The sequence below is a fragment of the Pinus tabuliformis genome, chromosome X (genome assembly GCF_031772625.1).
Source record: "Pinus tabuliformis cultivar Carrire ecotype Pingquan chromosome X, CPIR1, whole genome shotgun sequence".
Classification (NCBI taxonomy): Eukaryota; Viridiplantae; Streptophyta; class Pinopsida; order Pinales; family Pinaceae; genus Pinus; species Pinus tabuliformis.
Genome location: NC_142308.1, coordinates 558,749,272 through 558,767,117, shown reverse-complemented (window position 1 = coordinate 558,767,117; position 17,846 = coordinate 558,749,272).

Sequence of the window (17,846 nt, the reverse complement as noted above, 5' to 3'; positions counted from 1 at the left end):
GGCCCACATGAAGTACGCTCTTGGGGAAGAAGGAATTCGAATTTGCCTTAGTTGTTCAGCTAAGCCAATGCTGTGTTGTTTAGCACAAGAGCTTCCCAAGTAGAGAAGCTCAACCATTCTTCGGTGGACTTTGAGTGCCACCCAAGGAAGGCTTTCCTTCATCACTGAGACTGGAAGAGGCATCAACTACAGGTTCGACACATTTCTAGAGTAGAGCACGCAGTCTGGGAGCCACCACTGTGCAGAGGGAGGATTCGCTGGTTGTTTGTGGAGCTGGGTTGTTGTGGAATTCACCGAAGAAGCTACAAGATTGTTCTTTGATCATTTTCATGAGTGTGGAGGGTAGCTACAGCCAAGAGGACCAACCTACATGCAACTCTCACTTTATCATACACAAGGTTGCATCATCTCCTCTATGACTGCACAGTCATTGTAGTGAGACTCTTTTGGGGCAGCATCATTCGGGGAGAGTTTGGAGCTGGGGTGCTCAAAAATCATTGGGACGGCCATTTGAGGAGGATTGCTAGAGTTTGGAGAGCAGAGATTGACAGGAGAAGCCACAATAACATGATTCAAATTTGGTGGAGGGCCAAGCTATGAAGGGTCAAATTTTGAAATTTGGAACTAAGAGAAACCCTTTCTGGCTTTTTTTGGGTTTTGGGCAAGGAGCACTCTCCTAATTTATAGAAATTTTTTGGCACTCTAGAGTGGGAAAATCAGGGGGCGAAGTCAAGCAACAATGTAGTTTTGGAGCAACAACGCAATTTTCTAGAGGAGCTTGCTATTATAGGTGTTGAGATTTCTTGTATTCATTACCTGGTGCTTGTAGCTTGCCTTGTGCAATACCAGGTGTATTTTCGCCAACTCATTTGTACCACAATACTATTATTAATAAAATCTTGGCCAGTTTGTGGATTTGGAGAAATTTCTAGTTTATGTGTATGCATTTCTGAAAAATTTTGTGTTATTATTTTTGCATGACTTTGTGATCATTGTAAAATTTCCATTAGGAATATTACAATGTGTTTCAAATACCTGAGCAAAGGCTCTGGGTTGGGTTGACCTAGATGCGCCCTAACAATGTACCTTTTGCATAGTTTTAGAGAGAAAACTAGTACAACTATGAAGATAGGGGTTTACCCACACATTCATAAATGTAGTTCATTGATGACACCGAATTGTCTTCTAGGCCCATCCTTTTACTTATCTCAGGTCAATCCCCCAAGTTATACAGGTAGGCTTACTCGGGGAGTACTTTCGAGTTGTTCGATTAAGTTCATTCCCGTTGGTTGATTCATCCTCTCAAAACCTTTTGGTCGAGGTTATTGGCCTTTGTTGATGGGTTTCAATCGCAATACATTGGTTGAGTGTCTAAAGAGCTCAAATCTTCCCAATTGTCAGGCTTATCCATCAAATAAAAGATGGATGGAATATGCTCATTAATAAGGATGTTATTCACCCAAATGGAGGCCTTGACTAAAAGGCCTTTATTTCTATTAGATTGATCTCTCATAACAACCCTTAGTTACGACTCCTTTCCCTGCTCTTTTTACTCTATAGGCAAAGGTTGATCTCTCTTTCAAGGCCTCTACTTTAACAACTCTACATAAATAAGGGTTATATTCTTATATACTGAGTGAAATAATCCCCCCTGTTTTTTGTAAGTAATTCCTATTGATAGAGGCCCCCTATTTTGAAAGAAAGCCCCCATATTTTGAATTAGTGTTGATATTGTGTTGTTATTACCAAAAGCATGCCTAAGATAAGAATACATTAGATGGATGCATGAGTTAATATAACATTCATTAGGAGAGAGGGAAACTTTATTCTATAGATATTTCATATATATATATAAGGATTTGGTATGCTTCATCTCTGTCTCTAACATTACTTACTCCAAAACAAAAGAGTTTGATCTTGGCTCAAAATAATTCAAGTGATCGTGAAATTGCTTGTCTGTGAGCTAGTGTGAATGGGGTGAGGTGGTGAGTAATGGAATATCTATTCCTATAAATGAAGGAATTGAGTGGGATGGGGGAGAGGAAATAACATACATTAGCCTGGCTAACCAAACTATCCTAGCTTTCAGTTAGGAAACATTTGTGATAGAGGGGTACATTATAATATACTATACTCTAAAGATGGAACCTCAACCTTCAAATATTAAGCATTCGTCTACACCTCCCTTCCATGCCAAGACATCTAAAAGAAGCACCCATGCTTGATCAACAACTTAAGATGGCATGAAGGTGTGGGGACTTTAAGGCCTGGGGACCTACCTGTTGAGGGAGAAACCATTGCTGATAACTTGAAGGGATTTTTTCTTTATTTATTAATTGGAAGGAAAGACTAAGACCAGGGTGGGTTAACGAGTGGTTTGGGTACACGATACTATTTGGGGGAAGGACTTATTTGGTGATTTTCACTTTTTGGGGCTTGCACTAGCACTTGTTACCAACATCTCTTACAGGTCAATAACTGAAGCGTCGTCTAACCTTGATGACCTAAAACGAGTTGATGTTGTAGTTCCAATACCTGCAACATACTTTCCACCAGGTTTAGATCTAGCTCTCGCGCTAGCATCCCTTACTTGATAGCCACTTACAACAACATAAGCAACAGTAGACGAGAAACTAGCATGGGAGACAATAATAGAGAAGGAGGTTTGCCCCTCTTAAGCATAGGTCCTAGATCTTATTGATCCAACAACAAAGGGAGCGCCAGAAGCACGAGCAACTTGCTTAGTTCTAGGAGAATGCAACTAGCTGGGATACAAAACTGAGTTGACGAATGGATTGAGCGAGCTAGGTAGGAGCCTACACGAACAAAAAATGGGCCTTATGACAAGGTGAGGATAACCTGGCCCATGATTTACCTTAATCAAGGTGAGGTTGCTTCCCTCATGAATTTAAGGGATCATTACTTGCCTCATGACTTGCATTTATAATATAGGAGAAATTAAGTCGAAGTATTTGCAAGGGGTCGCTAAAAGATGGCTAGGCATTGTCCTAACTGGTAGATTCAACATAGGGCGTTCCATATGTGTATGTGCATGTTTGAAGGTGTATATCACTAGAGTTCAAGTATATGTGTTGAGAAGAAGGGTCTCCAACCTAAGGGGTCTAGAAGAAGAAGAAGATGTTCAGAATCCTGATTTTTTTTTTCAACGAAGGAAATCTTGATTATTAGTGACTAAATTCCTGTTGGGGAAAGGGTTAGAAATATTGTTGGTTGTGAGGGGTTTGGGTGACACCGTGGGGACTAGTGTGACAAATTTGATTACCCTACAAACCACACATTAGTTGAAATTCAAGTAACTCACAAATAGTGATAGGTATAATTACAATTAATTAAAATTTTACTAATGAAATTGAATGATAAATCAAAATGGTGATTAGTAGTAATTTTAATATTATTTTATTTTGTTTTATTAAATTGATAATTTATATTAAAATAAAGTTAAAAAAACAATTATTTTATTCATTTCATCTAATAAAAAAATAAAATTTTTACCTTTTATAAATTAAAAAATATTTAATATTTAATTTATTTTTATCAACTTCTTAAATCTTTACTTATTCACATACCATTACTTGGGAGAAAGAGCTAGGAAGAAAGAAAAATTACTATATTGAAGTGTTTAATCCCACTCATAATCATCAACCAAAAGCATACATAGAGGCCAATATTTCTTGGAGAGCCAAAATTCTTATTGCTCAGTTAAGAACTAATTCTCATCAACTCCGTTGTGAAACATGGCGCTGGAAAAGGCCAAAGGAAGTGTGGGAGGAAAGGGTATGCATTTTTTGTTCTTCTGGAAAAGTGGAAACAGAAAAACATTTCATTTTAGAATGTGAAGCCTTCAAAGGCAACAAGGAAAGTTATGCAAATAGGCTGACAACTAGCTCTTGGGATAATCTATTTAATGAGGGGTTTGTCGAGAAGATGGGAGCATTTATTGTGAAGCTTCACAAAAAAAGAGACATCAAGCAGATGAAGAAGCAATCTGTCCCATAGACTATCTTTAGCCTCGTGGACGTTAAAATAATTTCTTCTTTTTCTTCATTAATTTAAGATCAAAGATCCAAACATTTTAACTAGCAATATAATAAAATCGACCTTTAATTACAAAATAGCGTAGCATGCTTTCCCAATCATATTAATAGCGAAACCAGTGTATTTTTTAAAAATAAAATTATGATGTATCATACTTCCTAATCATTTTAATAGAAAAAACAATATCATCAATTTAATATAATTTTTTATATATGTCCTAAACAGTACTGAACTTGAGTGTGAAGAATCCAGCGTTCTGCCCGTTGGAAACTACCTGCCATAGCTCCCTCAAAAGTATATAATGATATAAGGCTGGGGTTCTTTCATACTTCGGCTTCGAGAATGTTCACGTGGAAAATAATTAATATTTTTCCAAGTCATAAAAGCAAAATATCCCAGTGCAATCATCACCAAATCCACCCTACCATTATGTATTTATGGAGAATCGTAACGCTTTTCGATGTTAATAATATTATATTCAATGCTGTCAACAACGCCGTCAATATTTTTGCCTAAATTAATACGTACTTCTCAAGACTATCGTACGTTTCAGAATTAACATTGCAGGCGCTAGCCACCAGCATACACCAAATACCAAATTATTGAGGGGTTGGTTTCAGGGCCATTTCAATGGAGTTGTCTATAATGCGACTTTTTGGAGATTCCGGTGATGGAATCTGGCAGAAGAAATTGAGGTTAAATCTTGATTTGTTGCAGTTAAAATGGTTTTTTAACTGCATATTTGGATTCAGCACCCTGGAAAACCCCTGGGACGCTTTCATTGTGCAGAAACTAGCTATCAAACTTGCGATTCCAATAAATTCCTGCCGGATTTCGACCGGAAAAACCCGCCGGAAAAGCTTTCAAAAAGTCGCGTTATAGACAACTGCCATTTCAATTGCATGCCTCCCAGTTTGTATTACTGGCCTGAAATATATGTTATTGTATGAGGGCACCCAAATTGTTACGCTGTGGCTGAGCCTTGTTCATCTTGGCATCCTAGCAGCCATCGAATGAGGATCGTCTGTGTTTGAAGGAGAAGTCACTAGAGTGGCGCAGAGCAACAAAAGGAAGTGGAATGAAGAAATTAGCGATTTCTTTTTCAGAAATAAAATGTTGACCGGAGATTTAGAAAACATGACTTTGGGATCGGCATTGGAGAACATCAAACGAAAATCTTTTTTAAAAAGAGGTAAAAAATTTACGTCGAAAAATCTCTCATAAAATTGATATGGATCAAGTCTCAATTCAACACATAATAAATTATTTATAAAATTATTCGATTAGTTGTTTTAAATATTAATGGGAGAACATCGTATTTAAGAAGTTAATATAAAACATATGATGCCTTCTCCATTTTTTCTTGTTTTTATTCTGTTTTAAAGTTAAATTTCTAATTTTGGGCTCTCCCATTTTTAGCTTGGCTGCGTGTGGGCAATATCAAAAGCAGTAGTTTGGGTTTTAGGAAATTTTGTTAGATATATCATATAAGTGTAAATTTCGGAATTTTTCGTGGATAGAATTCTGTCGTTGCTTATTCAAAATAGAGTTTTCTGAATGTGGGTATTATCTTTTTGGGTTTATATCAGACAGTTTAATGAAAAAAAATTGATGTTATCACCAATGTTCACGGATCAGTTGGGTTTGGTTTTTTTGGTAATGATTTAAATTAAACATTCTTTTCTATGCTATATAAAGTACCACCCACACCTACTCACCCTTTAGAAACAAGTGTCCAGTAAGCAACTAACAATGAAGTCAGATACCAACATAGATCTGGACAACCAACAATGAAGTCAGATACCAACATAGAGCTAGACAACCAACAATGAAGTCAGATACCAACATAGAGCTAGACAAAGACACCAACAAGGCATGGTGTTCTTGGGTTTGACGCCATCTCATGAATGAAATTGACCATACTCGTATGCGGCTCACTCCGTGCAGGCAATATTGAGCTTGAAGCAACACTGAGCCGTAAGCCATTGGGTGCAAATAATAGTACGTCACACCTTTAAAAAGGGCTTCAACACCCCTATGCCTTGTCATGGAATCACTAAGGCACTAAGCCGATGTGGGGCTATCATTAATTAGGGTCCTCTACCCTAGCTCATCGTGAATACAGTGGGCTAGGTGCCCGGGTTAGCCAAACAGGGCTTTGTGCCTTAGCCAAATCTAGAAAATGAAGGCAAGACAACCAACATAAAGTCGGACACCAAAATAAAACTATACAAACAACAATTCAGATACCAACATAGAGCTAGAGAAGTCTGTGGCACGGGATGGATAAATAGATGATCAGTAAAGGGACAGCCACTACCAACACTAGGAAGCTGGGAGTTCATGCCTGGTAGCCCTGTAGGCCCACTACAGCCAGTGGTAACCTTATACCTCCAGTAAGCTGCCTTGCTCCCTAACCAAATGATGGACAGCCTCTAATGCAGCAGTGAGGTTGAGAGTCATGTCTGCCCCTCAGGTCCACACGGTAGTAACCCCCGTGTGGTAAACCTCCCATTTAGGCAAGCAGAGCATTAACCTTGGCTCCCTAACGTCATCCATGAATCTGTATCCTACGCCTTGATGGACAGCCTCCATATCCTCCTGTACAGTTTAACTCATTTGGACAGCCGTGTGGTTGGGTGTCATGTCAGGCTCCCCTCGGGACCACAATACATTCTCATCTGCTCTAGTAAGTGGCAACCTCCGTTTGGAAGGGTCAAGCTGAGTTCGCTCTTGACATTCTAACATCATGCGTTAAACTGTCCTGGAGAGCAGGAAGTCACACCCAATATATGGGATAGATCTGCTAAAATGGTGTACCCACCCAACGCTCTTTTTGTGTTAAGTCAAGGAGAGAAGGTTTAAGGTGTCAAAATCAGGGAGAGCAGGATGTCACACCCAATATATGGGATAGATCTGCTAAAATGGTGTACCCACCCAATGCTATTTTTGTGTTAAGTCAAGGAGAGAAGGTTTAAGGTGTCAGAATCAGGGAGAGCAGGAAGTCACACCCAATATATGGGATAGATCTGCTAAAATGGTGTACCCACCCAACGCTCTTTTTGTGTAAGGTGTCAGAATCAGGGAGAGCAGGAAGTCACACCCAATATATGGGATAGATCTGCTAAAATGGTGTACCCACCCAACGCTCTTTTTGTGTTTAGAATCAGGGAGAGGATGTAAGGAGACCCAGCCTGAGCTTGTTTGTCTGTAGAGGAAAGAACTAGTACAAGTAACCAAAGGTTCAAGGGTGCACTGTCAGATTTTGGTAGGAAGAAAGGAAAACTAAAAAAGATAAAAGGATGTTGGAGGGTGACGTAAGGAAAAGATTTTAGTCAAGGCTCAAGGCTGGCCGAAGGCTCAATCACTTGCCCTCAGCGATGATTTTATATTGCATTGTAAAATTTTATTGATTATTTCAGGTCTCCAACTGCATTCTCTAACTCAAACATTGGCATGATAAAGCACTTCTACCCTCAAACATATTTTCTAACTTTTCACTTTAGGGGGAAATCTATTACACATCATTTTGTCACATTAGGCAAATCACCATCAGTCTGGATCTTTTGCTATCTATCGAAGTGTTCCAAAGTATCCCCCTGCAAGGCTAGAACCTAAACAATCCCAAAGAGAATGAAATTCTTGGATCTCAATGCCCAAAAACCTATTTTTTATTGTTTTCACAGTTCCCTAGTCAATTTCTGTGCACATGCAGAAGTGATCATTAGAGTAAGCGCAAAAGTGAACTTTTTCTTACACTATGCCCTGTGCACATAACTCAACACAAGTAAAAAATAAAAAGAAAAGTCTATAATCTTTGTTAACCGAATCTCTCCCAACTAACAACTTTGAGTTGATGCTTACTCAAGCATGATCCCTCCCATCATGGAGCTACTTCCCTCTCTTTTTCAATCCCCTAACCCTCCATTTGTGGATCTCATCCCTTAGGAAGAGGATCCAAAACCTCCTTCTCTTGGCCTATAAATCAAACATAGGAAAGAGGATTAGAGAGGACCATTGAAGGTAGGCTTATGTTGTAGGAAGGAGAAGGTTGGAGATTGTGGGAAGAGGCTTGTAACATCATGACAACGATGTTTTATGTTTGTTCTCCTTTTTATTCAATAAAAATCAATTTTTCTTTCCTAATCATGTCTATTATGATATAATTTGTGAGATTCCTTGATCACTCACATAGGTTGCGACTAGCTATTGATTCAATTTATGATGTATGTTGAGTTCAGAATTTCATTTATCTTCCATTCTATGTTCTAGATACTTTTATCGTTTGAGTGTTTCTGTCTATGCAGGTCTCCTTTGAAACATCATGGAGAAGTTGTGGAAGTCACTAGAATGGTCTCTAAAGCATCAAGGAGAAGCCAACTGTGGAAGGCACTGAAAGTAATTCAACAAGAACTTTGTTAAACCGATAAGTGATCCATTGCATATTACTTGTTTCGATCAATCATAAGCTAAGGAAAGGTAACATTTATTTTCTTGTTTGTTACTAAATTTCATTTGAGATCTAGGGAGATCTATCTTATCTGCAGGAAGGATTAGTTTGCCTAACAATTATAGTTCTTGCTAGTCAAAAGGTTCTTGTTGATGTTAGTAAACCTCTAGTTCAATATTATGTTGAATCTAAGCTTTGTTAATATAACATTCCAATCAACCATTTTATCAACCAGGTAGTTTAAGAATTTCCCCCAATTTCTTACATGCACCAATTCTTTCCATCCATACTCTATTCCCTTGACCCATATCTATATGATTTCTTATAGTTCTAACAAATCATGCTTTCTTCCCCCTACAAAAAATAGAAAGTATACCTATCTCTATTTTTTATATTATGAAATGGTTTTTAAGGTATGTCTAATTCTTTATGTGTGCTAATATTTTGGGAGTCCACAAATAATGTGCAAATTTTATTACACATGTCAAAACCATTTCAATGAGAAATTGTGATTGCAACTTCCCTAATCCTAGTTGTGAGTTGTATGATGACAATTAATAACTAAAGTATAAGTAATGGGAATAATACATCATAAACAATGATAATAACTTGTACATTGCGAACAATTAATCAAAGGGTGCAAAGCGAACAGCGTACCTGGTGTGATTCTGAGGGCCCTATATGTATGTGTGTCATGTCCCCAATTAAATTAATTTTGTTATGATGAATTTCTATTTTTGTAATTGGGTGTTGGGAAATATTTTGGCATGTAAACTTAGAAAAAATGCATGGAGGGAGTCCCCACTTAATTTTTGGAGAGATGGAAGCCACCAACATTAGAGAAAATGAAAGATTATATTACTGGTGGAATATGGGGCCCACATGAAGTACGCTCTTGGGAAAGAAGGAATTCAAATTCGTTGAGGCAAATTGAATTGGTGGAGGGACCCATAAGGAATGCATGGCTGGCAATTATAAGAGGAAGGAATGAGGGAGCAATAGGGGTCAATTGTCTATTTGAAAATCAAATTTTCCTTAGTTGTTCAGCTGAGCCAATATTGTGTTGTTTAGCACAAGAGCTTCCCGAGGAGAGAAGCTCAACCTTTCTTCAGTGGACTTTGAGTGCCACCCAAGGAAGGATTTCCTTCATCACTCAAACTGGAAGAGGCATCAACTACAGGTCCCACACATTTCTGGAGTAGAGCACACAGTCTGAGAGCCACTACTGCACATAGGGAGGATTCATTGGTTGTTTGTGGAGTTGGGTTGTTGGGGAATTGATCGAAGAAGTTAAAAGAGTGTTCTTTGATCATTTTCATGAGTGTGGAGGGCAGCTACAACCAAGAGGACTAACCCACAACACTCACTTTATCATACATAGGTTTGCATCATCTCCTCCATGACTGCGTAGTCATTAGAGTGAGACTCTTTTGGCATAGCATCATCCGGGGGAAGTTTGGAGCTAGGGTGTTGGGAAATCATTGGGAGGGAAATTTGAGGAGGATTGCTAGAGTTTGGAGAGAAAATACTGATAGGAGCAACCACAGTAACATAATTCAAATTTGGTGGAGGGCCAAGCTATGAAGGGTCAAATTTTGAAAGTTGGAACTAAGGGAAACCCTTTCTGGGTTTGTTTGGGTTTTGGGCAAGGAGCACTATCCTAATTTTATAGAATTTTATGGGCACTCTAGAGCGGAAAAATCATGGGGCGAAGTCAAGAAACAGTGCAATTTTGGAGCAACAACGTAGTTTTCTAAAGGAGCTTGTTATTACAGTTGTTGAGCTTTCTTGTATTCATCACATGTTGCTTGTAGCTTGCCTTGTGCAAGCCTATGCATATTTTCTCCAACTCATTTGTACCACAACACTATTATTAATAAAACCTTGGCTAGTTTGTGGATTTGGAGAATCTTCTGGTTTATGTGTATGCATTTTTGAAATCTTTTGTGTTATTATCTTTGCATGTTATCATGTAAAATTTACATTAGGAATATTACAGTGGTATTAGAGCATGATCTTGGCTAGTTGTGGGGGAGCTAGCAAGATCATGGAGGATTTGGCAATTAAATAATAGTGACTGGTGAATTTATGGGCACTCCGATGACATTGAAAGGGAAGAGTACACAAGGGAACATGGAGGAGTTGATGAGAGAGAACAGAACATTAAGGAGGAAAAACAAACAAGTCCTAAAGAGGATGCAACAAATGATGGGGATATTGAGACATAACTAGAAGAGAAGACACACACATGCACACTCAGTTCAGCAACACAATACCCATGGCCAACCTAGCCGACCTACCATGCCTCATTTTCTGCGTGAACCAGGGAAGGAGAGGGAACCAGACATCTTTGCGAATTTTATGAGGCCCTCCATGGATATGATTGAATAATGTGAGACGTTGGACCCTCGGATCAGGAGGGCTTTCTCGTTTCAAGAGCATAAAGGAGGACAGTTAGAGGATGGGACTGAGAGGCGCTTTCGTTGGTGGAGACCCGACTTTAAATATCAGGAGCCTGAGGAGGAGGTTGAGCATGAGATTGTGGGAACACACGAGTGTGAAGAGTGTGTCAATGTGCCCATTGTAACGGAGGAGTCACCCTTGTTGGAGATCCCCTTGGTAGCTCTAGTTGACACCCTAGTGGAGAGAGTAGAGAATACACTCAGAGGGTCATTTGTTGAGAGGAGTCACCCATGGATGAGATGCCATCCATTGTTGAGAGATCCATTGATGAGGTGTCCAGGGCCATGTCTGAGTTTCCAGGTGATAGCAACACACAAGAGGTTGATGAGGTGCTCGGAGACATATCCACTGTTGATGAGGAGTTGATAGGTATAGAAGCATATGTGACAGAGTTTCCAGACAGTAGCTATCTATCGCTGATTGTTGAGGATGTTATGCATGATGAGTTATCTTTGGAGGGATAGTTAGTGGCTCATGTTGAACCCATGGTGGAGGAGGATGAGAAACTCTCGTTAGAGTCAACCATCGATGAGGAGCAATCAGATGCATTGGCAGCCAACAAAGATGTCATAATTTCAGATGACAGTCCCCTTCAGGCATACATCGATGAGGTCTGTAGCATTATTGGGCCACCTCCACATTTTGGTGAGAGAGAGGCCGCATTACCTAGGCATATTGCATGGATTAACCAAACTAGTGAGATGGGGTGACATGAGTTGTGCAGGGTGCAACATTCGCACGATGGAGGACATTTTTTGTGTATTGTTGTTAATGCATTTGATCCCTCTATCAGGGTTGGATGGCGAGAGATATTGAGTTGGTATTTGATGAAGCTGGCTAGGATGTTAAATGCATCCATGGCCATAGTTCAACAAAGGTTGTGGATTACCAGAGGGGTTCGAGGGGCAGATTGTTGTTGGGATCCAAGTGGGATTCTCCATCACATTGTGGAGTCGGTAGGTGATGGTAGTAGCTGCGTGATGGACTTGATGGTTGGGCGCATACACCTTTTCATATCCCCTTCAGAGTACCTGACAACACTAGTGACAGGATGGATTGACAGGGGAGCAGGCAAATTTCATGAGCTGTCATGGCATGTTGGGTTGACATGGGATTATAAGATAATTAGACTAATTTGTCAAGAGTTGGTGGCAGGAGGTGGCATTGTCAGGCCACCAGACAAGGCATCATATGGAGACAACACTCTCTCATTGATGTATTGGGCACTAGGGCTACTGAGGTTCGACATGGTAGCGTTATTCCCGATTGCATGTGAGGAGTTGGGCCACATAGGTGTACCTAAGCAGATGAGGAGATGTAGATCACATCGTGGTGGGTGTACTAGTAGAGTGGTGGATGCATGGGCACATATGGGATTCCCTATGGTATATGGTGGCATGGCATTGAGCGTTGATGTCCATTGGTGCATGGAGTTGTGCCATGAAGTTCAGGGCTATGCAATGGAGTGTAGGGGTGTGTATTTGTGTGCAACAAGGCATGATGATGTACAACAGGTTGTTGAGGTGTTTCCACCAAAGAGATCTCCTGATGAGGGAATCAGGAAACCCATTGGGTTTGGCACACTCAAATTTGGAAAGAGAGTTGATCATAGGGTTGACTGTGAGCTTCCCTTTATCACTCGCCAACATTGCACACTACCGTCGGGGATTTTGATATCGTCCCTTGATGCTCTCATCGCGAGCAACATAACCCAGGAGGCTCATCTGAGACAGTTGGACGGGACACTGTGCATCAGGAGAGAGGCTTTCCAACTGTGGCATATGGTTAAGGCGCGGGTTGGTGGATGCAGGCTTGGGGGTAGTCCAATCTTCTGCAGAGGTAACATTTTCACCACCCTTGAGCCCACACTCAAGAAGAGGCATTACCCCCTTTGGGCGAGACATCCAGAGGTGTCTAAGGAGAATATACAACAGTTTGTGGACCTTACATGAAAGCGGATGTTTAAACTCCAGGCAGTATTGGGGAGCGCTTTCAGGAGGCAGGATGACAGGTCCCACTGTGTGGTATGGAAAATGTAGGGCAGTTTCGTACGCAACAGGTTGGTTCATGATGTATGGAGTCCATATATGTTGGGTCCCTATAATACTAGTGATTACCCCATTACTATTGTAGTTATACCCCTTATTTATATTGTTGTGCCCCTATTACCCCCATATTGTTATTTCTGTGCCCCATAGAATCCCTCTATTGTTATTTTTGTGGCTTTATATTATTATTGTTAGGTCGGCTGGATTATATTGCGACTCCGTAGACTCCTATATATAGAAAGGAGGTTTTGTCATTTGAATCATCCAAGAATTGTTCATTTATGTAATGTAAAGGAGGTTTCCCCCTCGAAGAGGCTAAATTCTAAGGCGTTGATCTATCTTTTCTTGAGCTGGTTTCATAACATTTTGTATCAGAGCTTTGGATTCTAGGGTTTCGCTGCTCCAAATAGGTCATCGTGGCATTTTCGCTATAACTTTTTCTGTGACGTTTCAGAAGTTACAAAAAAAAACCCATTTGAGAAGAAATCGCGTTGAACCTTGGGTCCAAATTTCAGAGCTTTTCGCGCGATATTTGCAGAATATGAAGTGAGGAAGTTGGTCTTTTTGAAGACTCCTGAATTACATTCAAAACAGGTGACCTGGGGAAAATCATCATAACTTTCTCTCTGGGGATCGGATTGAAATTTCGTAAGAAGGTACAGAAAGAGGACGGACTGTAGTTTCTTGTATGCATTTTTCAGTTCCAAAGATTGAAACAGTGACTCGTGGCACGTCGTACAAGTTCGCTCTACTGAACTAGTCTATAATCAAGTCACTGTGGGATATTTCGTATAACTCTTCCTTGGAGAATCCAATTTGGGTCAGACTTGTGGCATTGGAAAGAGGACACAGAGGGCTACTTCAGGTCACAAATTCAGAACTAGATGATCGAAAAGTACAGAGATACATCAGAGGCAATATCGAGCTCCTATAAAGTGAAAAAAGGTGTGTAGATTTTCTTAAATTTTTGCTTAAGCTTGGTTTGAAAATTTATTTAGAAGGAATTCAAAGGGCATAATAGAGCATTATTATCGGTAACTGATGCCCCGAGGAAAGAAAATGCAAACACCTAGTAAGGAACCTGAAAGCTCTAGAATGACTCATGAAGAAGAAGAAGAAATGCTATATGATATATCAAAATTACAAGAACAAGTGCAACGAGTGTCACTTGCACAAAAAGTAACAGAATCTAAAATGGATGGTTTAAGGAAAGATGTAGAAGCTAAGATGGATGGTTTAAAGAAAGGTGTAGAAGCTAAGATGGATGGCATGGAAGCTAAGGTGAATGGCATGGACGCTAAAATTGATGGCATGGATGATAAGATGGAAGAATTGAAGATAAATATGAATAAGTTGCTACAAGAAATGGTCACTAAGGGTGAAAAGGTAATAAAGGAAACTCATGATGAGAACAAAAGAAATGTTAATCATGATTCCATAGACTCTAATGTTGGATCAAAGACTCACCATGTTCCAAAAATCGATATGCGGAAGTTTGATGGCAAGGATCCCACCACATGGATATTATAGATGGAGCAATTCTTCGATCTCAATAATGTGCAAAACGCACAAAAGGTACGTATGGCAACTGTATATTTGGAACCAAATCAGTTTGTATGGTATCAATGGCTTTGTTCTCGTAAACAATTTATCACTTGGGCAATTTTTACGGAAGAATTGATAGCACATTATGAGGATACAAAAAGCAACATTTTTTTTAGCCAATTGATAAGTCTCAAACAAAAGGGTTCAATAATGGAGCACATTGAGGAGTTCCAAAAATTGAACATAAGGGTAAAAGATATTCCAGAGGAGCATAGGATTGATGTGTTCATAGGGTCTTTAAAGGATAATATCCAACATGATGTTCGCCTTTGGGAACCTGATTCATTAGAGAAGGCATTCAGGTTAGCAAGAAAAATGGAAATCAAAATTATGGCAACTAGGAAGCATACCACTCACAACTATAAAGACAGAAGTGTTGTTGCCCCTAGTCTTCCACAACCTACAAGGTTGACACCACAACAATTGGAAGAAAAAAGAGCAAAAGGGCTTTGTTACAGTTGTGATAGCAAATACACAAAAGGTCATAAGTGTGCTGAGAAGAAATTATTCTACATAGATTGTGAAGAGGAAGAAGAAAAGGAGCAAGAAAGGTCAAAAGAAGAAGATATACTCCAGGAACAAAGCCTAGATGAAGAACAAATAAATCGACCATATCTTGTAATGCATTGGCGGGAATTACCACTCCTCAAACCATCAAGATAGAAGGACAAATCAAGAAGAAAAAGGTAATAGTGTTGATTGATTCAGGAAGCACCCACAATTTTATTCATTGTAGGGTAGCAAAAGAATTGAATTGCTTCCTATATCCAGCACCAGAGTGTCAAGTGATGATTGCAAATGGAGGAACAATAAATTGCTCTGGAAAGTGCCATAATATCAAGCTATCCATGGGAGAATATGTATTGACTAGCCCAATGCTTTCCATTCCAATGGGAGGTGTTGATGTTGTACTAGGAGTCCAATGGCTACAATCCTTGGGTACAATAGCTTTTAATTTTCAAGAACTTTTCATCAAATTTTCTATGGAAGGAAAGGAAGTTGAATTAAGGGGTATTGCAGGGAAACCAGGAAAGATAATCAGCTCTAATGGCATGACTAAGCTTCTAAAAAAGGAGAAAAGAGGTGTAATTGCACAATTATGTTCGCTAGATGTTTCCACATTGGAATCATCTATTTCTCCAGATCTCCAAAAAGTCCTGGACAATCATTCCAAGGTATTTGAGACTCCCAAAGGTCTCCCACCTATGCGTGATCATGATCATGCTATTCATCTGATTCCAGGAAGTGTTCCTCCAAACATCAGGCCGTACAGATATCCCTATGTCCAAAAAAGTGAAATTGAACGTATGGTTGCAAAAATGCTAGAGGCTGGTATAATTCAACCGAGTCAAAGTTCTTTCTCAGCTCCAGTAGTATTGGTGCACAAGAAGGATGGATCATGGCGCATGTGTCCGGATTATAGGGAGCTCAACAAGCTCACTATTAAAGATAAGTTCCCCATTCCTGTCATTGATGAATTACTGGATGAATTGCATGGATCAATTTACTTCACCAAGTTGGATCTTCGTTCGGGATATCATCAAATCAGAATGAAGATTGAAGACATTCTGAAAACGACATTTAGAACTCATGAGGGTCATTATGATTTTTTGGTCATGCCTTTTGGCCTTACCAATGCACCTTCAACATTTCAAGGTTTGATGAATTCAATTTTCAAACCATTCCTTAGAAAATTTGTGTTAGTATTTTTGATGATATACTAATCTACAGCAAGTCTTGGAAGGATCATGTTGAACATGTTGACAGGGTGCTACAACTATTGGAGGAGAAACAATTATATGCAAAAAGATCCAAATGTTTCTTTGGAGTCCAGGAGGTGGAATATTTGGGTCATATTGTATCTCATGAAGGAGTTAAGGTAGACCCTAGCAAAATTAAAGCCATTAAGGAATGGAAAATCCCCACATCCATAAAGCATCTGCGAGGATTTCTTGGGTTGACAGGGTATTATCGCAAGTTTGTTAAGAATTATGGGAGAATAGCAGCACCTCTAACAACATTATTGAAGAAAGATTCATTTTCATGGACTCTGGAAGCAACAAAGGCCTTTGAACATCTTAAAGAGGCAATGTGCCAAGCACCGGTCTTAGCTACACCGGACTTCACAAAAACCTTTATTGTGGAATGTGATGCTTCAGGAAATGGAATTGGTGTTGTTCTAATGCAAGATGAAAGACCCATTGCTTTTGAAAGTCGTCCAATCAAGGGAAAGTTTTTAAGCAAAGCTATTTATGAGAAGGAAATGTTGGCAATACTCCATGCACTTAAGAAATGGCGACCCTACCTAATGGGAAGACACTTCAAGGTAAAAACGGATCATGATAGCCTTAAATACTTTTTAGAACAAAGATTATCCTCTGAAGAGCAACAAAAGTGGGTCACAAAGATGTTGGGTTATGACTTTGAAATCATCTACAAAAAAGGGAAGCAAAATGTGGTGGTAGATGCACTCTCAAGAAAGGATGAGGATGTGGAAGCATTGTTGTGTGCCATTTCTATTATCCAACCAGATTGGATAAACGAAGCAAGGGAGGAATGGAAGAATGACGAAGAAGTGTGGGCACTTATTCAAACGCTACAACAAGATTCCAGTACTTCTGATACATTTAGCTGGCAAAATGATTCGTTATGGTACAAAGATCATACCTCTGTAAGAATTCCCAACTAAAACAAAAGATTCTTATGGAATTTCACACTTCTCCCATAGGAGGGCACTCAGGATTTTTTAAAACTTACCACAGGGTTAAGAAGGAATTTTTTTGGGATGGCCTTAAATTAGATATTCAAAAGTTTGTGGCGGAATGTTTGGTTTGCCAACAAAATAAAGTTGAAACAATTAAGACACCGGGTCTATTACAACCTTTATCCATTCCAAGCCAACGTTGGGAGGAGGTTTCAATGGATTTTATCACAGGTTTACCCAAGTCTGAGGGAAAGAGTGTCATCATGGTGGTAGTTGACAGACTTACCAAGTATGCACACTTTTGTGCATTATCACATCCATTTAAAGCCAGTACAGTTTCTATTGCATTTATGGAAACAGTTCAAAAGCTACATGGAAACCCAAAGATTATTGTAAGTGACAGAGATCCCATTTTCACTGGAAATTTTTTGACATAATTATTTTCTTGTCTTGGTACTCAGTTAGCTCATAGCTCATCTTATCATCCTCAATCTGATGGGCAAACTGAGATAGTAAACAA